Source organism: Scyliorhinus torazame, chromosome 20, assembly GCF_047496885.1.
Source record: "Scyliorhinus torazame isolate Kashiwa2021f chromosome 20, sScyTor2.1, whole genome shotgun sequence".
NCBI classification, from domain to species: domain Eukaryota; kingdom Metazoa; phylum Chordata; class Chondrichthyes; order Carcharhiniformes; family Scyliorhinidae; genus Scyliorhinus; species Scyliorhinus torazame.
This window is the reverse complement of record NC_092726.1, coordinates 32,255,244-32,278,258: the sequence shown is the minus strand read 5'-3', so window position 1 is coordinate 32,278,258 and position 23,015 is coordinate 32,255,244. Positions and strand designations below refer to the sequence as shown.

The 23,015-nt window shown below is 52.7% G+C and overlaps 1 non-coding gene and 2 pseudogenes across 1 annotated transcript; all 3 read right to left on the bottom strand.

Moving 5' to 3' along the window:
* Nucleotides 1–4,042: 4,042 nt before the first annotated feature.
* On the bottom strand, nucleotides 4,043–4,215 carry LOC140397388 (U2 spliceosomal RNA; annotated as a pseudogene).
* Nucleotides 4,216–10,362: 6,147 nt separating this feature from the next.
* On the bottom strand, nucleotides 10,363–10,544 carry LOC140397151 (U2 spliceosomal RNA). Its single transcript, XR_011936728.1, has one exon. It is a non-coding gene; the product is annotated as a U2 spliceosomal RNA (small nuclear RNA).
* Nucleotides 10,545–16,684: 6,140 nt separating this feature from the next.
* LOC140397156 (U2 spliceosomal RNA) lies at nucleotides 16,685–16,865 on the bottom strand (annotated as a pseudogene).
* Between the last annotated feature and the right edge of the window lie 6,150 nt (nucleotides 16,866–23,015).

Sequence of the window (23,015 nt, the reverse complement as noted above, 5' to 3'; positions counted from 1 at the left end):
ATTAACGGGCAGTTTTTCATGGCCAATCCACCCAACCTGAACGGCTGTCTAATGGCCGTGTTGTACCTGCTCGGGGACTGTCAGAGGGAGAGAGATTAAAAGGCACAATGTTTCGTCTGATGTTATCCTGATGTCTCTATGCCTCAGAATGATCCCACACCAGGTCGGAGTGCGTGCCACCAGAATCAAACACACATTGGTGTTGGTCAAACCAAACTCTGGTGTTGTGCCTGGGTGGCCCTTTGTCACATTGCGTGTGATTTGAGTTTGGAATTTCTGTTATATAGTGGGTCACGGGCAATGTCCAATCTCAGGATAGACGTCTACTTTGTAAGAAGGACTTTTCACCGTGGATGGCGCGGTGGTTTCAATGTAGAGCTGGTCAACGGCCATCGTTGAGATTGAGCTGAAGCTCAGTCAATGTGAACTGGTTTTGTCAATAAAGATGCTGCCATTGGCCAGTCTCTGCCTTAGGGAATTGTTGTCCATCTCCTGCTCCATCCAATCTGGACAATGGGCTGCAGGAGTCGCCACTGCGCCTGCGCCACAACCACAGCCTGAGGATGGCGGCCATCTTGAGCTGCTCGGTGTGACGGCCGGCGCCATTTTGAGTTGCTGGGGAGACGGCCGGCGGCAATCTTGAGTTGCCAGGGGAAACGGCTTCACTGTATAGAACCTTAGTTAGGCCACACTTGGAGTATAGTGTTCAATTCTGGTCGCCACACTACCAGAAGGATGTGGAGGCTTTAGAGAGGGTGCAGAAGAGATTTACCAGAATGTTGCCTGGTTTGGAGGGCATAAGCTATGAGGAGCGATTGAATAAACTCGGTTTGTTCTCACTGGAACGAAGGAGGTTGAGGGGCGACCTGATAGAGGGATACAAAATTATGAGGGGCATAGACAGAGTGGATAGTCAGAGGCTTTTCCCCAGGGTAGAGGGGTCAATTACTAGGGGGCATAGGTTTAAGGTGAGAGGGGCAAGGTTTAGAGTAGATGTACGAGGCAAGTTTTTTACGCAGAGGGTAGTGGGTGCCTGGAACTCGCTACCGGAGGAGGTAGTGGAAGCAGGGACGATAGGGACATTTAAGGGGCATCTTGACAAATATATGAATAGGATGGGAATAGAAGGATACGGACCCAGGAAGTGTAGAAGATTGTAGTTTAGTCGGGCAGTATGGTCGGCACGGGCTTGGAGGGCCGAAGGGCCTGTTCCTGTGCTGTACATTTCTTTGTTCTTTGTTCTTTGAGATGAAGGCCCGCGCGCTGTCCTCGGGGGGGAAAACCCTCCGCACATGAGCACAGGCGCATGTTTGAATTTTAATTTGCATCTGATGATTATAATTACTCGCATCCTCCCCCGTCTGAATTCCTCTTCCTTCTCGGTTCTGAAGCTTCGATTCCAGTTTTGATCTGTTTTTGACAATTTGATTTATTTTTAAAACCTGGGCTCCTCTGGCCGCACTCTGGGGGATGCGGCGGCGCATGCGCAGTCCCGCGGCCGTCACTGGGTTATGAAATGACCTGTTGATTTGATTTTAATTCATTTCCTGGGGGCGGCTCTGAATTTAAGTCAACTCCCCCGTTTCCCAGCAGCCGCTTCTTCCTCTTTTCTGTGAAATAACCGGTGGGTGGAGAGGTGACGTCACGGCAACATGGCGGATGCCCCGCCCAACACCGGGACCCGGAAGTTCCGCCAACAAGCAGCGGCCGGGCCGGGCTGCGGACAGGAGGTGATACTGGGAGGAGCGGAAGCAGCATCGGCTTCTGGGAGAGTGACCCACGCCCTCTGGCGGCCGGGACGGGAAACAGCCGCCGACGTCTCTCTGGCCGCAGAGCAGCGCCTGCAGCGGCTGTGAACCACCAGCAGGCGGCAGCCTTGAAGCAGTTGAATCAGCCACACTGACAGAGGTTTGAGACAGAGAGGGATTTGAGTCTTTAATTCATTGACAGACACAGAGGAAAGGTGCAGCAGCCTTTTCACCGGCACATTCTGCATCCCGCACCTTTTAAACACACGTTCATGTCAGCGCCTCATTGTCTGGGGTTGTCTCTGAGATTTCCACGGAGCGGTACAGCTGGTTTAATGTTGTTCACCTTTTATTCCTCTTGAATCTTCGTTCCATCCTCTTCCATTGAATGTTCCTCGTCAGATGAGGTTGGGGTTGTATTGTCAGGGCGTGCTGTGGCCTCCCCTTTTTGTTGAGGGCCCTTCTGGTGCTTTTACACATTCTGTGCCGTGGTGTCTTTGTCGATGGAGGTGGCATCAACCTCCTCTCAGGTCGCCTTTTGACTCTGCCGCTGATGATTTGTGCGTACGTTGCCCCGCGTTTCGGGCAGGCCCTGTACAGATGGCCGGCCTCCCCACACAGGTTGAAGCACTTGTCTTCCTTGCAGTCCTTAGTCATGTGTCCCTCCTGCCTGCAGTTGTTGCAGAAGGTGACATTGCAGTTGGCGGCAACATGCGCCGTTTGGCCACAGGTGTGGCATACTCGTGGCTGTCCCACGTAGTAGAGGTAGCCACGATTTTCTCCAATGGCGGAACTGGAGGGGGGATGCAGGATGGTTCCGCCGCCCTCTGTTCTCAGAGTCACCTTGATCTGGTGCTCACTTGTCCAGATGCCAAAGGTGTCCATCAGTTGCACGCTGTCACTTTTCAGCTCAGCGTACCTGGCGAGGAAACTGAGCACATCAGACACGGGGACGTGGGGCTTGTACGTGTGCAGTGTAACAACCCGATTTCGTTGTGCCGGTAGAGTAAACAGAGGCTCCGCAGTCAGGATAAACAGGGGACTTTGGTTGCCCTTATCTTTGAACACGTTCAAGAATTTGATGCACGCTGCAACACTCTTGAAGGTGACATCAAAATATCCATTGTTGAGGAGGTTTTGCAAGCAGAAGATATCTGTTGCTTGAAACCCGCAGCGCTCGAGCAGCACCCGCTTCACGAAGAAGTTTCGGTCTACAGGTGACTCCCCTTCCGCCTTCTTTGCTGTGATTCGGACAGTGTTTCGCACTCCGCAGCCTGGTGGTCGGGATGCAGTTGCAGCCATAGCTCATACGTTGAGTCTAAACTGTATCGGCATTAGGCCTAAACCAGAGGCTTAGCCCAGCATGTAGATCCAACAATAGCAGCCGACCTCCAAACGTTTCCTCTTTGACCACTTAAATCCCTCTGTGTTCTCCAATCCACATCACAACCCTCAGCTTCTCTTGATCCAATATACTGTTGATCATAGCCAAAAGGCCGAGAAGCGATAGCGCATATTTCCCGGCTATGGCTCTTGTCCTCCTCGCCCACTAACATTCAGGTGCACCTTGCTGCGCTCGACTGTGCTTTGGAACGTTTAGTCTACGGTCATGGTTGGTAAAGAGATCTCCGGCTTGGCCGAGCACTGTGGAGTCTGTGCATGCAAAACCAGAAAAACACAACAGGGAGAAATCGTCTAGCACGCCTTCCACTATCGTAACCAGAAGGAAAGGAGACGGTGTGAAGGCCCAGTGACACCCAACGCAGGGAGTCGAAGAAACCTCCACCTTTGCCGAACAAAGGGCAATCCGTGCAAGCAGCAAGTACTGGCGGAACCCAACAGGGGGCAATGTCTAGTCCCCCTGAGCTCCACCCAGGCGTGTTGGTCGTGGAGTCAGGAGAACGAAAAGAGACACCGTGAAGGTACACCTACATCCAAATCAGGATGCCGTTCAGTCTGTCGCCACACTTCTCTGTTGTGCAGGATGAAGGGATGTGGTAACTGAAGTGAGGAGAAGGTAAGTCGGCATCCGAGGGTGAGGGTGAGTTTGCCTGTAAAAAGCAGCAGGAAATCTGTGCGCATATCAGCTGAAAACGGAGCCTGGCTGCCGAAAGTCCGCGAGTCCATCGGCTCGCAACATTCGTGCACGAAGCTCCTGCCAGCAGAAAAGCTAGCAATGCTTTGGAGCCTGAAAGGCCTTAAATTGGTCAGGATGAGATAACTAGACAAGACAGAAAAGGGGAAGGCAGGTTTTGCGCCATTTTCTGCCTTCGCACCTTTGCTCCCCAAAGCGGGGTGAAGGCACCATTCCTTGAAGCATGGCAAGACCCGGTCGATGCGTGGAGCGGAAGGAGCAAGCCCCTGCACGATCTCCGAGTCTTAAAAATCAATTTAATATTCGGTCCCCAGATAGAGGACACATCAGATATTATACTGATAAGAACAGATTTTTAAAAAAAAATGTTATTCAAAAAAATATACTTTATTAATAACATTTATCATGAGCATTACAGAGCATTTCGAATTGTCTTGACTACATTTCCGGCAGGGTTACATGTTGCCTTGACTTTCTTCCATTCAATTTTGAACTTATTATACACATATCACTCTTTACATTACAATTCCTTCTTAAATATTAACATCGTCATGTTTCTTTTATACATTGGACAGCTGGTGGCCCAGACCGCGGGGAGTTTACACTGTTACCCGGCCCTCGGTGTACATTTGCTGGAAAGACTTTACACAGTGGTCTTTCCCCATTGCGCCTTGGCGGCAGCTGCCCCAAGCTTGAGTGCGTCCCTCAGCACATAGTCCTGGACCTTGGAATGTGCCAGTCTGCAACACTCGGTCGAGGACAATTCTTTGCACTGGAAGATCAGCAAGTTTCGGGCAGACCAAAGAGCGTCTTTCACCGAGTTGATGACCTTCCAGCAGCAGTTGATATTTGTCTCGGTGTGTGTCCCTGGAAACAGTCCGTAGAGCACAGAGTCCTGTGTCACAGAGCTGCTCGGGATAAACCTTGACAAATACCACTGCATCTCTCGCCAGACCTTCTTTGCAAAGGCACATTCAACAAGGAGGTGTGTGACCGTCTCATTTCCCCCACAGCCACTCCGAGGGCAGCGTGCATTGGTGCAGAGCCTTCGGGTGTGCATGAAGAATCTGACAGGGAGGGCCCTTCTCACCACCAGCCAAGCTAGGTCTTGGTGCTTGTTTGAAAGTTCTGGTGATGAGGCGTTCTGCCAGATGACTCTGGCAGTCTGCTCAGGGAACCATCCAACGTCCTCCACGGTCTCTTTTTCCCTGAGGGCCTCGAGGACATTACGTGCTGACCACTGCTTCATTGCCTCGTGGTCAAAGGTGTTTTCCTTCAAAAACTTTTCCACAAAGGACAGGTGGTACGGTACGGTCCAACTACTTGGAGCGTTCCGCGGCAATGAGGCCAGGCCCATCCTTCGCAACACCGGGGACAGGTAGAACCTCAGTATGTAGTGACACTTGGTGTTTGCATACTTGGGGTCCACGCTCAGCTTGATGCAGCTGGACACAAAGGTGGCCAACAGGATGAGGGAGGCGTTGGGTACGTTCCGCCCTCCCTTCTCCAGAGGTTTGTACATGGTGTCCCTTCGGACACGGTCCATCTTGGATCGCCAGATAAATTTGAAGATGGCCCGGGTGACTGCTGTGGCGTAGGGTCGGGTTATGGGCCAGACCTGCGCCACGTACAGTAGCACCGAGAGTACCTCACACCTGATGACCAGGGTTTTGCCCGCAATGGAGAGGGAGCGTTGCTCCCACCAGCCCAGTTTCTGTCTTACCTTTCCTATGCGCTCCTCCCAGTTTTTGGTGCACGCCCCAGCAGCTCCGAACCATATCCCCAGCACCTTCAGGTAATCTGGCCTGACAGTGAAGGGGACAAAGGACCGGTCGGACCAGTTCCCAAAGAACATGGCCTCGCTCTTGCCCCGGTTTACCTTGGCTCCAGAGGCCAGTTCAAACTGGTCGCAGGTGGTCAAGAGCCTGCGTACAGACGCAGGATCCGAGCAGAAGACGGCAACGTCGTCCATGTACAGGGAGGCCTTGACTTGCATGCCTCTACTGCCTGGGATCGTCACTCCTCTTATGCCCGGATCCCTCCTGATGGACTCGGCAAAGGGTTCTATGCAGCACACAAAAAGGGCAGAGGAGAGAGGGCAGCCCTGCCTGACTCCAGATCTGATCTGGAACTTTTCTGATTCCCACCCATTGATTGAGACTGCGCTATAGATGTTTGTGTAGAGCAGTTTGATCCAATTGCGAATTCCCTCCCCAAACCCCATTTTGGAGAGCACATCCATCATGTAGGTGTGCGATATTCTGTCAAAAGCCTCTTCCTGGTCAAGGCTGATGAGGCAAGTGTCCACCCCCCTGTCCTGCACGTAGGTGATCGTATCCCTGAGTAGCGCGAGGCTATCAGAGATCTTCCTGCCGGGTACAGCACAGGTCTGGTCAGGGTGGATCACCGACTCCAGAGCAGACCTGACCCGATTGGCGATGACCTTTGCTAGAATTTTGTAGTCCACATTCAACAGTGAAATGGGTCGCCAATTTCGAATTTCTTCCCTTTCCCCCTTCTGCTTGTAGATGAGGGTGATGATGCCTTTCCTCATGGATTCTGACATGCTGCCTTCCAGAAGCATACTCTCGTACACTTCCAGCAGGTCTGGGCCCATCCAGTCCCACAGAGCCGAATACAACTCAACCGGTAAGCCGTCGCTTCCGGGAGTTTTACTCGTCTCGAAGGACTTGGCGGCCTTTGTCAGCTCGTCCAGAGTTAGTGGTTTGTCCAGGTTTTCCAGCTCGCTGTCGCCTATGACCTCCGTGATAGTCGACAGGAAGGTCTGGGAAACAGTGCTATCTGTTGGCTTCAGGTCATACAGTCCGGCATAAAAGGATTGGCTGATCCTCAGGATGTCAGACTGCGATGACATTTCAGAGCCATCTTCTTCCTTCAGGCTGCTGATCACAGAGGTCTCTCTGTGCACCTTTTGGAAGAAGAAGCGTGAGCACTTTTCGTCCTGCTCCACGGAGCGGACTCTGGAACGGAAGATAACCTTGGAGGCCTCCGAGGTGTAGCGCGAGGCTTGCTGGCTCTTCACCTCTTGGAGATCCTCCTTGACATCCACCCCCATCGACTGCAGCTGGAGCAAATTTTGCATACTTTTCTGGAGCCTGGACATGACCCCTCGTATCTCTCTCACCTTTTGAACGCCCTTGAGGATGAAAAACCTCTTGATATTCCCCTTGATTGCTTCCCACCAGAGATGTGGGGCCTCAAAGAGGGGTTTCACGGTTCTCCAACCCTTGTAATCCCTCCTGAGTTCCTCGATGTTCTCAGGGGTCAGCAGTTTCACATTTAGCTTCCACGTCCCCCTGCCTACCCCCTGGTCTTCCTGCAGGTGGCAGTCGGCCTGTAGGAGGCAGTGGTCAGAGAAGAACACCGGCGTTACGTCGGTGGACCTGACCGAGAAAGCTCGGGACACAAAAAAGAAGTCTATCCTGGAGCGGACGGACCCGTCTGGCCGTGACCATGTGTATCTACGCTGCGCGCCGTCTGCAGGGTTGCTGCAGACGTCGAGCAGCTTGGCGTCTTTTACCGTTTCCATCAGGAGTCTGGACGTAGCGTCTAGTTTGCTGTCGGCTTTGCTGGATCGTCCAGCCGCATCGATGATGCAGTTGAAGTCACCACCCAGGATGACCGGCTTGGAGGTGGCCAACAGCAGTGGGAGTTGCTGAAGGACTGCCAGCCGCTCACTTTTTACGGCCGGGGCGTACACATTAAAAAGTCTGAGAGGGCTGTTTTTGTATTTCACGTCTGCTACGAGGAGGCGCCCGCCCACCACCTCCTTAACGTCGGAGATGGTGAAGTTGCCTCCCCGCAGCAGAATACCCAGGCCGGAGGAGCGGCAGTCGTTTCCTCCTGACCAGATGGATGGCCCGTGGGACCACCAGCTCGACCAGCGCCTGTAGTTGCTGAGGTGCGGAATTCCGCACTCCTGCAGGAACAGTAGGTCAGCTTTTACATTTGCCAAATAGTTGAGTGTGGCTACACACCGCGAAGTATCTTTGATGCTTCGCACATTTATGGATGCAATTTTTAAACCCATTATAAAAAGATAGATTTACCAGTCTCAAGAGTCCAGAGTCTATACAGTTGGCTGTTCCAGCTGTTGAATGTTCCCCAGCATGCCGGTGGTGCTCGCAAACTTTAGCACAGTTGCAGGGCTGAGTAAACTGTTCTGGTCCGTACTGGCCCCGTGATTTTGATGCAGATGCATTGGGGGGTGGGGGGTGTAGCCCTGGGGTTCGTCGTGGCAGTCAGTAGGTGTTGGGGTTGCAGACCGGTCTTCACCTGGGTTGTTGCTGCTCGTTGCTATCGGGGGTTGGTCTGTGACTTGGTTTTCTTCCCGGTCGGTGGTCTGGGGGGTCTGTGCCTTCCGTTCCACGTTGGTGCTTTGCCTCTTTATCTGAGGCCGATTCTTGTCCTGTTTTCCCTCATCGGATGAGGTGTCGGCACTGAGTGCGCCGGCTGAGAGGTGTCGCTTTTTGCCACTACCCCTCAGGGGGTTCTTCAGTTTGTTTTTTTGTTTTCTCTTTCGTTTGTCCCTGTTCACGGTTTCCCAGGGCTCTTTATTCTTTGTCCCATCCTCTTCCTCTTCCATTGAGTGTTCCTCATCAGATGGGGCTGGGGTTGGGTTGTCAGGAGGTGCTGGGGCCTCCTCTTTTTCTTGGGGGCCCTTCTGTTGCTTTTCCTCATTCTGAACCGTGGTGTCTTTTTCGGTGGAGGGTGTATGCTCCTCCTCTCTGGTCGCCTTTTTAACTCCGCTGCTGATGATTTCAGCGTATGTCGCCCCGCGTTCCGGGCAGGCCCTGTAAAGATGGCCGGCCTCCCCACACAGGTTGCAGCATTTGTCTTCCTTGCAGTCCTTAGTCATGTGTCCCTCCTGCCTGCAGTTCTTGCAGAAGGTCACACTGCTGTTTGCGGCAACATGCCCCGTTTTGCCACAGGCGTGGCATACTCGTGGCTGTCCCACGTAGTAGAGGTAGCCACGATTTACTCCAATAGCGAAATTGGAGGGGGGATGCAGGATGGCTCCGTTGCTGTCCATTCTTAGAGTCACCTTGACCTGGTGCTCACTTGTCCAGATGCCGAAGGTGTCTTTCACTTGCACGCTGTCACTTTTCATCTGAGCGTACCTGGCGAGGAACGTGAGCACATCAGACACAGGGATGTGGGGGTTGTACGTGTGCAGTGTAACAACCCGATTTCGCTGTGCCGGTAGCGTAAACAGAGGCTCCGCAGTCAGGATCGACAAGGGACTCTGGTTACCTTTTTCCTTGAAGACGTTCAAGAATTTGATGCACGCTGCGACGCTCTTGAAGGTGACATCAAAGAAACCATTCTTGGGGAGGTTTTGCAAGCAGAAGATCTCTGTTGCTTTAAACCCACAACACTCGAGCAGCACCCTCTTCACGAAGTGTTTCCGGTCCAAAGGTGACTCTCCCTCCGTTTTCTTTACTGTGACTCGGACAGTGTTTCGCACTCCCCAGCCTGGTGGTCGGGATGCAGCTGCATCCATAGCCCGTACGTTGGGTGTGAAACTGTATCGGCATTAGGCCTAAACCCGAGGTTTAGGCCAGCATGTATATCCACCAATAGCAGCCAAGCTCCAAACGTTTCCTCTTTGCCGACTTCAATCCCTCCGAGTTGTCCAATCCACGATCGACATGGAAATCCTCAGCTTCTCTCGATCAAATGAGACTACACTTGATCTTAGCCAAAAGGCCGAGAAGCGATGGCCCATATTTTCCGGCAATGGCTCTTGTCCTCCTCGTCCACCGACATTCAGGTGCACCTTGCTGCGCTCGACTGTGCTTTGGAACTTTTAGTCTACGCTCACTGTTGGTCAAGAGACATCCAGCTTGGCCGAGCACGGTGGAGTCTGAGCATGCAGAACCAGTAAAACACAACAGGAAGACATCGTCTGGCAAGCCGTCACCTGTCGTCACCAGATGAAATGGAGACGCTGTGAAGGCCAGTGACACCAAACGGAGAGAGTCGAAGAAATCTCCACCTTTGCCGAACAAAGGACAATCCGTGCAAGCAGCAAGTACTGGCGGTATCCAACAGAGGGCAATGTCTAGTCTCCCTGAGCTCCACCCTAGCGTGTTGGTCGTGGAGTCAGGAGAACGAAAAGAGACGCCGTGAAGGTATACCTACATCCAAAGAGAATGCCGTTCAGTCTGTCGCCACACTTCCCCGTTGTGCAGGATGAAGGGATGTGGTAACTGAAGTGAGGAGAAGGCAAGTCGGCATCCGAGTGTGAAGGTGAGTGGCCTGTAAAAAGCAGCAGGAAATCTGTGTGGCATATCAGCTGAAAACGGAGCCTGGCTGCCGCAAGTCCATCGGCTCGCAACATTCGTGCACGAAGCTCCCGCCAGCAGAAAAACTGGCAATGCTTTGGAGCCTGAAAGGCCTTAAATTGGTCAGGATGAGACAACTGGACAAGAGAGAAAAGGGGAAGTCAGGTTGTGCGGCATTTTCTGCTTTTATACATTTTGCGCCCCAAAGCGGGGAGAGGGCACCATTCCTGGAAGCACTGCAAGACCAGGTTGATGCGTGGAGCGGAAGGAGCAAGCCCCTGAACCATCTCCGAGTCCTAAAAAACAATTTAATATTCGGTCCCCAGATTGAGGACATATCAGATATTAAACTGATAAGAACAGATTTTTTTTTTTTTTTTATCAAAAAAATATACTTTATTCATAAAAATTTATCATGAGCATGACAGAAACATTTCAAATTGTCTTGACTGTACATTTCCGGCAGGGTTACATGTTGCCTTGACTTTCTTTCATTCAATTTTGATATTGTCATACACATATCACTCTTTACATTACAATTCCTTCTTAAATATTTACATTGTCATCTTTGTTTTATACATTGGAGTGTTGGTTGCCCAGACCGAGGGGCTTTACACTGTTACGCTCCCCTCGGTGTACATTTGCTGGAAAGACTTTACACAGTGGTCTTTCCCCATTGCGCCTTGGCGGCAGCTGCCCCAAGCTTGAGTGCGTCCCTCAGCACGTAGTCCTGGACCTTGGAATGTGCCAGTCTGCAACACTCGGTCGAGGACAATTCTTTGCACTGGAAGTTCAGCAAGTTTCGGGCAGACCAAAGAGCGTCTTTTACCGAGTTGATGACCTTCCAGCAGCAGTTGATATTTGTCTCGGTGTGTGTCCATGGAAACAGTCCGTAGAGCACAGAGTCCTGTGTCACAGATCTGTTTGGGATAAACCTTGACAAATACCACTGCATCTCTCTCCAGACCTTCTTTGCAAAGGCACATTCCACAAGGAGGTGTGTGACCGTCTCATTTCCCCCACAGCCACTCCGAGGGCAGCGTGCATTGGTGCAGAGCCTTCGGGTGTGCATGAAGAATCTGACAGGGAGGGCCCTTCTCACCACCAGCCAAGCTAGGTCTTGGTGCTTGTTTGAAAGTTCTGGTGATGAGGTGTTCTGCCAGATGACTCTGGCAGTCTGCTCAGGGAACCATCCAACGTCCTCCACGGTCTCCTTTTCCCTGAGGGCCTCGAGGACATTACGTGCTGACCACTGCTTCATTGCCTTGTGGTCAAAGGTGTTTTTCTTCAAAAACTTTTCCACGAAGGACAGGTGGTACGGTACGGTCCAACTACTTGGAGCGTTCCGCGGCAATGAGGCCAGGCCCATTCTTCGCAACACCGGGGACAGGTAGAACCTCAGTATGTAGTGACACTTGGTGTTTGCATACTGGGGGTCCACGCACAGCTTGATGCAGCTGGACACAAAGGTGGCCAGCAGGATGAGGGAGGCGTTGGGTACGTTCCGCCCTCCCTTCTCCAGAGGTTTGTACATGGTGTCCCTTCGGACACGGTCCATCTTGGATCGCCAGATAAATTTGAAGATGGCCCGGGTGACTGCTGTGGCGTAGGGTCGGGTTATGGGCCAGACCTGCGCCACGTACAGTAGCACCGAGAGTACCTCACACCTGATGACCAGGGTTTTGCCCGCAATGGAGAGGGAGCGTTGCTCCCACCAGCCCAGTTTCTGTCTTACCTTTCCTATGCGCTCCTCCCAGTTTTTGGTGCACGCCCCAGCAGCTCCGAACCATATCCCCAGCACCTTCAGGTAATCGGACCTGACAGTGAAGGGGACAAAGGACCGGTCGGCCCAGTTCCCAAAGAACATGGCCTCGCTCTTGCCCCGGTTTACCTTGGCTCCAGAGGCCAGTTCAAACTGTTCGCAGGTGGTCAAGAGCCTGCGTACAGACGCAGGATCCGAGCAGAAGACGGCAACGTCGTCCATGTACAGGGAGGCCTTGACTTGCATGCCTCCACTGCCTGGGATCGTCACTCCTCTTATACCCGGATCCCTCCTGATGGACTCGGCAAAAGGTTCTATGCAGCACACAAAAAGGGCAGAGGAGAGAGGGCAGCCCTGCCTGACTCCAGATCTGATCTGGAACTTTTCTGATTCCCACCCATTGATTGAGACTGCGCTATAGATGTTTGTGTAGAGCAGTTTGATCCAATTGCGAATTCCCTCCCCAAACCCCATTTTGGAGAGCACATCCATCATGCAGGTGTGCGATATTCTGTCAAAAGCCTTCTCCTGGTCAAGGCTGATGAGGCAAGTGTCCACCCCCCTGTCCTGCACGTAGGCGATCGTATCCCTGAGTAGCGCGAGGCTATCAGAGATCTTCCTGCCGGGTACAGCACAGGTCTGGTCAGGGTGGATCACCGACTCCAGAGCAGACCTGACCCGATTGGCGATGACCTTTGCTAGAATTTTGTAGTCCACATTCAACAGTGAAATGGGTCGCCAATTTCGAATTTCTTCCCTTTCCCCCTTCTGTTTGTAGATGAGGGTGATGATGCCTTTCCTCATGGACTCTGACATGCTGCCTTCCAGAAGCATACTCTCGTACACTTCCAGCAGGTCTGGGCCCATCCAGTCCCACAGAGCCGAATACAACTCAACCGGTAAGCCGTCGCTTCCGGGAGTTTTACTCGTCTCGAAGGACTTGGCGGCCTTTGTCAGGTCGTCCAGAGTTAGTGGTTTGTCCAGGTTTTCCAGCTCGCTGTCGCCTATGACCTCCGTGATAGTCGACAGGAAGGTCTGGGAAACAGTGCTATCTGTTGGCTTCAGGTCATACAGTCCGGCATAAAAGGATTGGCTGATCCTCAGGATGTCAGACTGCGATGACTTTTCAGAGCCATCTTCTTCCTTCAGGCTGCTGATCACAGAGGTCTCTCTGTGCACCTTTTGGAAGAAGAAGCGTGAGCACTTTTCGTCCTGCTCCACGGAGCGGACTCTGGAACGGAAGATAACCTTGGAGGCCTCCGAGGTGTAGATCGAGGCTTGCTGGCTCTTCACCTCTTGGAGATCCTCCTTGACATCCACCCCCATCGACTGCAGCTGGAGCAAATTTTGCATACTTTTCTGGAGCCTGGACATGACCCCTCGTCTCTCTTACCTTTTGAACGCCCTTGAGGATGAAAAACCTCTTGATATTACCATTGATTGCTTCCCACCAGAGATGTGGGGCCTCAAAGAGGGGTTTCACGGTTCTCCAACCTTTGTAATCCCTCCCGAGTTCCTCGATGTTATCAGGGGTCAGCAGTTTTACATTTAGCTTCCATGTCCCCCTGCCTACCCCCTGGTCTTCCTGCAGGTGGCAGTCGGCCAGTAGGAGGCAGTGGTCAGAGAAGAACACCGGCGTTACGTCGGTGGACGTGACCGTGAAAGCTCGGGACACAAAAAAGAAGTCTATCCTGGAGCGGACGGACCCGTCTGGCCGTGACCATGTGTATCTACGCTGCGCGCCGTCTGCAGGGTTGCTGCAGACGTCGAGCAGCTTGGCGTCTTTTACCGTTTCCATCAGGAGTCTGGACATAGCGTCTAGTTTGCTGTCGGCTTTGCTGGATCGTCCAGCCGCATCGATGATGCAGTTGAAGTCGCTACCCAGGATGACCGGCTTGGAGGTGGCCAACAGCAGTGGGAGTTGCTGAAGAACTGCCAGCCCCTCGCTTTCTACGGCCGGGACGTACACATTAATAAGTCTGAGAGGGGTGTTTTTGTATTTCACGTCTGCTACGAGGAGGCGCCCGCCCACCACCTCCTTAACGTCGGAGATGGTGAAGTTGCCTCCCCGCAGCAGAATACCCAGGCCGGAGGAGCGGCAGTCGTTTCCTCCTGACCAGATGGATGGCCCGTGGGACCACCAGCTCGACCAGCGCCTGTAGTTGCTGAGGTGCGGAATTCCGCACTCCTGCAGGAACAGTAGGTCAGCTTTTACATTTGCCAAATAGTTGAGTGTGGCTACACACCGCGAAGTATCTTTGATGCTTCGCACATTTATGGATGCAATTTTTAAACCCATTATAAAAGATAGATTTACCCGTCTCAAGAGTCCAGAGTCTATACAGTTGGCTGTTCCAGCTGTTGAATGTTCCCCAACATGCCGGTGGTGTTCGCAAACTTTAGCACAGTTGCAGGGCTGAGAAAACTGTTCTGGTCCGTACTGGCCCCGTGATTTTGATGCAGATGCATTGGGGGGGGGGGGGGGGGGTGTAGCCCGGGGGTTCGTCGTGGCAGTCAGTAGGTGTTGGGGTTGCAGGCCGGTCTTCACCTGGGTTGTTGCTGCTCGTTGCTATCGGGGGTTGGTCTGTGACCTTGTTTTCTTCCCGGTCGGTGGTCTGGGGGGGTCTGTGCCTCCCGTTCCACGTTGGTGCTTTGCCTCTTTATTTGAGGCCGATTCTTGTTCTGTTTTCCCTCATCGGATGAGGTGTCGGCACTAAGTGCGCCGGCTGAGAGGTGTCGCTTTTTGCCACTACCCCTCAGGGGGTTCTTCAGTTTGTTTTTTTGTTTTCTCTTTCGTTTGTCCCTGTTCACGGTTTCCCAGGGCTCTTTATTCTTTGTCCTCTCCTCTTCCTCTTCCATTGAGTGTTCCTCATCAGATGGGGCTGGGGTTGGGTTGTCAGGAGGTGCTGGGGCCTCTTCTTTTTGTTGGGGGCCCTTCTGTTGCTTTTCCTCATTCTGAACCGTGGTGTCTTTTTCGGTGGAGGGTGTATGCACCTCCTCTCTGGTCGCCTTTTTGACTCCGCTGCTGATGATCTGTGCATATGTCGCCCCGCGTTTCGGGCAGGCCCTGTAAAGATGGCCGGCCTCCCCACACAGGTTGCAGCACTTGTCTTCCTTGCAGTCCTTAGTCATGTGTCCCTCCTGCCTGCAGTTATTGCAGAAGGTCACACTGCTGTTTGCGGCAACATGCCCCGTTTTGCCACAGGCGTGGCATACTCGTGGCTGTCCCACGTAGTAGAGGTAGCCACGATTTACTCCAATAGCGAAATTGGAGGGGGTATGCAGGATGGCTCCGTTGCTGTCCGTTCTTAGGGTCACCTTGACCTGGTGCTCACTTGTCCAGATGCCGAAGGTGTCTTTCACTTGCACGCTGTCACTTTTCAGCTCAGCGTACCTGGCGAGGAACGTGAGCACATCAGACACAGGGACGTGGGGGTTGTACGTGTGCAGTGTAACAACCCGATTTCGCTGTGCCGGTAGCGTAAACAGAGGCTCCGCAGTCAGGATCGACAGGGGACTCTGGTTACCTTTTTCCTTGAAGACGTTCAAGAATTTGATGCACGCTGCGCCGCTCTTGAAGGTGACATCAAAGAAGCCATTCTTGGGGAAGTTTTGCAAGCAGAAGATTTCTGTTGCTTTAAACCCACAACACTCGAGCAGCACCCGCTTCACGAAGAGTATCCGATCCAAAGGTGACTCTCCTTCCGTTTTCTTCACTGTGACTCGGACAGTGTTTCGCACTCCCCAGCCTGGTGGTCGGGATGCAGCTGCATCCATAGCTCGTACGTTGGGTCTGAACTGTTTCGGCGTTAGGCCTAAACCAGAGATTTAGGCCAGTATGTCGATCCACCAATAGCAGCCAAGCTCCAAACGATTCCTCTTTGACGACTTCAATTCCTCCGAGTTCTCCAATCCACGATCGTCATCGAGATCCTCAGCTTCCCACGATCAAATGAGACTACACTTGATCTCAGGCAAAAGGCCGAGAAGCGATGGCCCATATTTTCCGGCAATGGCTCTTGTCCTCCTCGTCCACCGACATTCAGGTGCACCTTGCTGCGCTCGACTGTGCTTTGGAACTTTTAGTCTACGCTCACTGTTGGTCAAGAGACATCCAGCTTGGCCGAGCACGGTGGAGTCTGAGCATGCAGGACCAGTAAAACACAACAGGAAGACATCGTCTGGCAAGCCGTCACCTGTCGTCACCAGATGAAATGGAGACGCTGTGAAGGCCAGTGACACCAAACGGAGAGAGTCGAAGAAATCTCCACCTTTGCCGAACAAAGGACAATCCGTGCAAGCAGCAAGTACTGGCGGTATCCAACAGAGGGCAATGTCTAGTCTCCCTGAGCTCCACCCTAGCGTGTTGGTCGTGGAGTCAGGAGAACGAAAAGAGACGCCGTGAAGGTATACCTACATCCAAAGAGAATGCCGTTCAGTCTGTCGCCACACTTCCCCGTTGTGCAGGATGAAGGGATGTGGTAACTGAAGTGAGGAGAAGGCAAGTCGGCATCCGAGTGTGAAGGTGAGTGGCCTGTAAAAAGCAGCAGGAAATCTGTGTGGCATATCAGCTGAAAACGGAGCCTGGCTGCCGCAAGTCCATCGGCTCGCAACATTCGTGCACGAAGCTCCCGCCAGCAGAAAAACTGGCAATGCTTTGGAGCCTGAAAGGCCTTAAATTGGTCAGGATGAGACAACTGGACAAGAGAGAAAAGGGGAAGTCAGGTTTTGCGGCATTTTCTGCTTTTATACATTTTGCGCCCCAAAGCGGGGAGAGGGCACCATTCCTGGAAGCACTGCAAGACCAGGTTGATGCGTGGAGCGGAAGGAGCAAGCCCCTGAACCATCTCCGAGTCCTAAAAAACAATTTAATATTCGGTCCCCAGATTGAGGACATATCAGATATTAAACTGATAAGAACAGATTTTTTTTTTTTTTTATCAAAAAAATATACTTTATTCATAAAAATTTATCATGAGCATGACAGAAACATTTCAAATTGTCTTGACTGTACATTTCCGGCAGGGTTACATGTTGCCTTGACTTTCTTTCATTCAATTTTGATATTGTCATACACATATCACTCTTTACATTACAATTCCTTCTTAAATATTTACATTGTCATCTTTGTTTTATACATTGGAGTGTTGGTTGCCCAGACCGAGGGGCTTTACACTGTTACGCTCCCCTCGGTGTACATTTGCTGGAAAGACTTTACACAGTGGTCTTTCCCCATTGCGCCTTGGCGGCAGTTGCCCCAAGCTTGAGTGCGTCCCTCAGCACGTAGTCCTGGACCTTGGAATGTGCCAGTCTGCAACACTCGGTCGAGGACAATTCTTTGCACTGGAAGTTCAGCAAGTTTCGGGCAGACCAAAGAGCGTCTTTTACCGAGTTGATGACCTTCCAGCAGCAGTTGATATTTGTCTCGGTGTGTGTCCATGGAAACAGTCCGTAGAGCACAGAGTCCTGTGTCACAGATCTGTTTGGGATAAACCTTGACAAATACCACTGCATCTCTCTCCAGACCTTCTTTGCAAAGGCACATTCCACAAGGAGGTGTGTGACCGTCTCATTTCCCCCACAGCCACTCCGAGGGCAGCGTGCATTGGTGCAGAGCCTTCGGGTGTGCATGAAGAATCTGACAGGGAGGGCCCTTCTCACCACCAGCCAAGCTAGGTCTTGGTGCTTGTTTGAAAGTTCTGGTGATGAGGTGTTCTGCCAGATGACTCTGGCAGTCTGCTCAGGGAACCATCCAACGTCCTCCACGGTCTCCTTTTCCCTGAGGGCCTCGAGGACATTACGTGCTGACCACTGCTTCATTGCCTTGTGGTCAAAGGTGTTTTTCTTCAAAAACTTTTCCACGAAGGACAGGTGGTACGGTACGGTCCAACTACTTGGAGCGTTCCGCGGCAATGAGGCCAGGCCCATCCTTCGCAACACCGGGGACAGGTAGAACCTCAGTATGTAGTGACACTTGGTGTTTGCATACTGGGGGTCCACGCACAGCTTGATGCAGCTGGACACAAAGGTGGCCAGCAGGATGAGGGAGGCGTTGGGTACGTTCCGCCCTCCCTTCTCCAGAGGTTTGTACATGGTGTCCCTTCGGACACGGTCCATCTTGGATCGCCAGATAAATTTGAAGATGGCCCGGGTGACTGCTGTGGCGTAGGGTCGGGTTATGGGCCAGACCTGCGCCACGTACAGTAGCACCGAGAGTACCTCACACCTGATGACCAGGGTTTTGCCCGCAATGGAGAGGGAGCGTTGCTCCCACCAGCCCAGTTTCTGTCTTACCTTTCCTATGCGCTCCTCCCAGTTTTTGGTGCACGCCCCAGCAGCTCCGAACCATATCCCCAGCACCTTCAGGTAATCGGACCTGACAGTGAAGGGGACAAAGGACCGGTCGGCCCAGTTCCCAAAGAACATGGCCTCGCTCTTGCCCCGGTTTACCTTGGCTCCAGAGGCCAGTTCAAACTGTTCGCAGGTGGTCAAGAGCCTGCGTACAGACGCAGGATCCGAGCAGAAGACGGCAACGTCGTCCATGTACAGGGAGGCCTTGACTTGCATGCCTCCACTGCCTGGGATCGTCACTCCTCTTATACCCGGATCCCTCCTGATGGACTCGGCAAAAGGTTCTATGCAGCACACAAAAAGGGCAGAGGAGAGAGGGCAGCCCTGCCTGACTCCAGATCTGATCTGGAACTTTTCTGATTCCCACCCATTGATTGAGACTGCGCTATAGATGTTTGTGTAGAGCAGTTTGATCCAATTGCGAATTCCCTCCCCAAACCCCATTTTGGAGAGCACATCCATCATGCAGGTGTGCGATATTCTGTCAAAAGCCTTCTCCTGGTCAAGGCTGATGAGGCAAGTGTCCACCCCCCTGTCCTGCACGTAGGCGATCGTATCCCTGAGTAGCGCGAGGCTATCAGAGATCTTCCTGCCGGGTACAGCACAGGTCTGGTCAGGGTGGATCACCGACTCCAGAGCAGACCTGACCCGATTGGCGATGACCTTTGCTAGAATTTTGTAGTCCACATTCAACAGTGAAATGGGTCGCCAATTTCGAATTTCTTCCCTTTCCCCCTTCTGTTTGTAGATGAGGGTGATGATGCCTTTCCTCATGGACTCTGACATGCTGCCTTCCAGAAGCATACTCTCGTACACTTCCAGCAGGTCTGGGCCCATCCAGTCCCACAGAGCCGAATACAACTCAACCGGTAAGCCGTCGCTTCCGGGAGTTTTACTCGTCTCGAAGGACTTGGCGGCCTTTGTCAGGTCGTCCAGAGTTAGTGGTTTGTCCAGGTTTTCCAGCTCGCTGTCGCCTATGACCTCCGTGATAGTCGACAGGAAGGTCTGGGAAACAGTGCTATCTGTTGGCTTCAGGTCATACAGTCCGGCATAAAAGGATTGGCTGATCCTCAGGATGTCAGACTGCGATGACTTTTCAGAGCCATCTTCTTCCTTCAGGCTGCTGATCACAGAGGTCTCTCTGTGCACCTTTTGGAAGAAGAAGCGTGAGCACTTTTCGTCCTGCTCCACGGAGCGGACTCTGGAACGGAAGATAACCTTGGAGGCCTCCGAGGTGTAGATCGAGGCTTGCTGGCTCTTCACCTCTTGGAGATCCTCCTTGACATCCACCCCCATCGACTGCAGCTGGAGCAAATTTTGCATACTTTTCTGGAGCCTGGACATGACCCCTCGTCTCTCTTACCTTTTGAACGCCCTTGAGGATGAAAAACCTCTTGATATTACCATTGATTGCTTCCCACCAGAGATGTGGGGCCTCAAAGAGGGGTTTCACGGTTCTCCAACCTTTGTAATCCCTCCCGAGTTCCTCGATGTTATCAGGGGTCAGCAGTTTTACATTTAGCTTCCATGTCCCCCTGCCTACCCCCTGGTCTTCCTGCAGGTGGCAGTCGGCCAGTAGGAGGCAGTGGTCAGAGAAGAACACCGGCGTTACGTCGGTGGACGTGACCGTGAAAGCTCGGGACACAAAAAAGAAGTCTATCCTGGAGCGGACGGACCCGTCTGGCCGTGACCATGTGTATCTACGCTGCGCGCCGTCTGCAGGGTTGCTGCAGACGTCGAGCAGCTTGGCGTCTTTTACCGTTTCCATCAGGAGTCTGGACATAGCGTCTAGTTTGCTGTCGGCTTTGCTGGATCGTCCAGCCGCATCGATGATGCAGTTGAAGTCGCTACCCAGGATGACCGGCTTGGAGGTGGCCAACAGCAGTGGGAGTTGCTGAAGAACTGCCAGCCCCTCGCTTTCTACGGCCGGGACGTACACATTAATAAGTCTGAGAGGGGTGTTTTTGTATTTCACGTCTGCTACGAGGAGGCGCCCGCCCACCACCTCCTTAACGTCGGAGATGGTGAAGTTGCCTCCCCGCAGCAGAATACCCAGGCCGGAGGAGCGGCAGTCGTTTCCTCCTGACCAGATGGATGGCCCGTGGGACCACCAGCTCGACCAGCGCCTGTAGTTGCTGAGGTGCGGAATTCCGCACTCCTGCAGGAACAGTAGGTCAGCTTTTACATTTGCCAAATAGTTGAGTGTGGCTACACACCGCGAAGTATCTTTGATGCTTCGCACATTTATGGATGCAATTTTTAAACCCATTATAAAAGATAGATTTACCCGTCTCAAGAGTCCAGAGTCTATACAGTTGGCTGTTCCAGCTGTTGAATGTTCCCCAACATGCCGGTGGTGTTCGCAAACTTTAGCACAGTTGCAGGGCTGAGAAAACTGTTCTGGTCCGTACTGGCCCCGTGATTTTGATGCAGATGCATTGGGGGGGGGGGGGGGGGGGTGTAGCCCGGGGGTTCGTCGTGGCAGTCAGTAGGTGTTGGGGTTGCAGGCCGGTCTTCACCTGGGTTGTTGCTGCTCGTTGCTATCGGGGGTTGGTCTGTGACCTTGTTTTCTTCCCGGTCGGTGGTCTGGGGGGGTCTGTGCCTCCCGTTCCACGTTGGTGCTTTGCCTCTTTATTTGAGGCCGATTCTTGTTCTGTTTTCCCTCATCGGATGAGGTGTCGGCACTAAGTGCGCCGGCTGAGAGGTGTCGCTTTTTGCCACTACCCCTCAGGGGGTTCTTCAGTTTGTTTTTTTGTTTTCTCTTTCGTTTGTCCCTGTTCACGGTTTCCCAGGGCTCTTTATTCTTTGTCCTCTCCTCTTCCTCTTCCATTGAGTGTTCCTCATCAGATGGGGCTGGGGTTGGGTTGTCAGGAGGTGCTGGGGCCTCTTCTTTTTGTTGGGGGCCCTTCTGTTGCTTTTCCTCATTCTGAACCGTGGTGTCTTTTTCGGTGGAGGGTGTATGCACCTCCTCTCTGGTCGCCTTTTTGACTCCGCTGCTGATGATCTGTGCATATGTCGCCCCGCGTTTCGGGCAGGCCCTGTAAAGATGGCCGGCCTCCCCACACAGGTTGCAGCACTTGTCTTCCTTGCAGTCCTTAGTCATGTGTCCCGCCTGCCTGCAGTTATTGCAGAAGGTCACACTGCTGTTTGCGGCAACATGCCCCGTTTTGCCACAGGCGTGGCATACTCGTGGCTGTCCCACGTAGTAGAGGTAGCCACGATTTACTCCAATAGCGAAATTGGAGGGGGTATGCAGGATGGCTCCGTTGCTGTCCGTTCTTAGGGTCACCTTGACCTGGTGCTCACTTGTCCAGATGCCGAAGGTGTCTTTCACTTGCACGCTGTCACTTTTCAGCTCAGCGTACCTGGCGAGGAACGTGAGCACATCAGACACAGGGACGTGGGGGTTGTACGTGTGCAGTGTAACAACCCGATTTCGCTGTGCCGGTAGCGTAAACAGAGGCTCCGCAGTCAGGATCGACAGGGGACTCTGGTTACCTTTTTCCTTGAAGACGTTCAAGAATTTGATGCACGCTGCGCCGCTCTTGAAGGTGACATCAAAGAAGCCATTCTTGGGGAAGTTTTGCAAGCAGAAGATTTCTGTTGCTTTAAACCCACAACACTCGAGCAGCACCCGCTTCACGAAGAGTATCCGATCCAAAGGTGACTCTCCTTCCGTTTTCTTCACTGTGACTCGGACAGTGTTTCGCACTCCCCAGCCTGGTGGTCGGGATGCAGCTGCATCCATAGCTCGTACGTTGGGTCTGAACTGTTTCGGCGTTAGGCCTAAACCAGAGATTTAGGCCAGTATGTCGATCCACCAATAGCAGCCAAGCTCCAAACGATTCCTCTTTGACGACTTCAATTCCTCCGAGTTCTCCAATCCACGATCGTCATCGAGATCCTCAGCTTCCCACGATCAAATGAGACTACACTTGATCTCAGGCAAAAGGCCGAGAAGCGATAGCCAATATTTTCCGGCTATGGCTCTTGTCCTCCTCGTCCACCGACTTTCAGGAGCACCTTGCTGCGCTCGACTGTGCTTTGGAACTTTTAGTCTACGGTCACTGTTGGTCAAGAGACCTCCAGCTTGGCCGAGCACGGTGGAGTCTGTGCATGCAGAACCAGTAAAACACAACAGGAAGACATCGTCTGGCAAGCCGCCCCCTGTCGTCACCAGATTAAATGGAGACGCTGTGAAGGCCCAGTGACACCCAACGGAGGGAGTCGAAGAAATCTCCACCTTTGCCGAACAAAGGGCAATCCGTGCAAGCAGCGAGTACTGGCGGAATCCAACAGGGGGCAATGTCTAGTCTCCCTGAGCTCCACCCTGGCGTGTTGGTCGTGGAGTCACGAGAACGAAAAGAGACGCCGTGAAGGTAAACCTACATCCAAATCAGGATGCCGTTCAGTCTGTCGCCACACTTCCCCGTTGTGCAGGATGAAGGGATGTGGTAACTGAAGTGAGGAGAAGGCAAGTCGGCATCCGAGGGTGAGGGTGAGTGGCCTGTAAAAAGCAGCAGGATATCTGTTTGGCATATCAGCTGAAAACGGAGCCTGGCTGCCGCAAGTCCGCGAGCCCATAGGCTCACGACATTAGTGCGCGAAGCGCCCGCCAGCAGAAAAGCTAGCAATGCTCTGGAGCCTGAAAATGTTTTAATTGGTCAGGATGAGACAACTGGACAAGACAGAAGAGGGGAAGCCAGGTTTTGCGCCATTTTCTGCTTTTGCACTATTTGTGCCCAAAGCGG